Source organism: Haliaeetus leucocephalus, unplaced genomic scaffold, assembly GCF_000737465.1.
Source record: "Haliaeetus leucocephalus isolate CR32 unplaced genomic scaffold, Haliaeetus_leucocephalus-4.0 Scaffold180, whole genome shotgun sequence".
Taxonomy (NCBI): domain Eukaryota; kingdom Metazoa; phylum Chordata; class Aves; order Accipitriformes; family Accipitridae; genus Haliaeetus; species Haliaeetus leucocephalus.
This window is the reverse complement of record NW_010972616.1, coordinates 763,686-764,645: the sequence shown is the minus strand read 5'-3', so window position 1 is coordinate 764,645 and position 960 is coordinate 763,686. Positions and strand designations below refer to the sequence as shown.

Sequence of the window (960 nt, the reverse complement as noted above, 5' to 3'; positions counted from 1 at the left end):
CCCGGAGCGCCGCGGACCCCCCGTACTCACCCGGGGAGGAAAGGAGGGAGAGAGACACGGAACGCGAGCCGGAACCGCCGCCGCCGCCGACTAGCGAGGCCCGGCCTCGCCCCGCTATTTATAAGGAGCGCCCGCCGCCGGCCGCCCGCCGCCCGCTCTCTCGCGAGAGGAGGGAGCGTCACCGCCGCCGTACGTCACCGCCGGGCGCGGGCGGGGCGGGGCGTGACTGGGCCGGGGACCGGGAAGGCTGCGTCTGCCAGTCCCGTCCGGCCGCTGAGCGGGCGGGGAGAGCGCCATCCAAGAAAAGAAATCTTAGTAAAGGGAACTCTTGTTCCACTGATCCTTCAGAAAACCAGTTCTAAGTACTTTAATGCAAACTCAAGGGCCAGAAAGAGTGGCTGATGCAGGCTTTCAGATGAGGCACGTAGGCCCGCCAGTGGCCTAGCCAGGAACAGACAGGTTACCTATAAAATGCTGGCTCCCTTCTCTCATGAAATTCTTTCAGCTCATCTAGTTGGGAGGAAAACGAGGCAAGAGATTTGGCTGTGTTGGTCTTAAATTAATCACCTCTCTTCCTTTGCCCAGCACCTGCTAACCAGGGCTTGTCCCACGTGGGGCTGGAACACAGGGTGAACTGAAACCGGGGCCAGCTGGCTCCGAGACTGCCATGCGGCCACCCGTCCCAAAGTGACTTCCCTGCTCGGAAAGGGAGACGAGCCTCCAGTCTTCTCTAGTGCTACAGGTTCAGTTCAGCATGCTCCCAGATAATTGCCTCAGCACATTTAAACATGCATTTCATATGCTGTAACTCTCATAATTCCAAAGGTGCACTTCACTTTTAACCTATAAACAAATGAGATGCACATCACAGTTAAGGATATCAAAATGGCAGGGAAAAATAGTTGTGGACAAAGGTCCTGTTGTGCTTTAACCCCAGCCAGCAACTAAGCACCACGCAGC

At 57.1% G+C, this 960-nt stretch overlaps 1 protein-coding gene across 1 annotated transcript in view; it reads right to left on the bottom strand.

Annotated features, from left to right (window-relative positions):
* PLIN2 (perilipin 2) overlaps nt 1–52 on the bottom strand; it is a 13,313-nt gene extending 13,261 nt beyond the window's left edge. The window contains exon 1 of the mRNA XM_010564469.1: nt 31–52. The gene's annotated coding sequence lies outside the window, so the exon portion shown is untranslated. The remainder of the gene's footprint in view (nt 1–30) is intronic.
* Between the last annotated feature and the right edge of the window lie 908 nt (nt 53–960).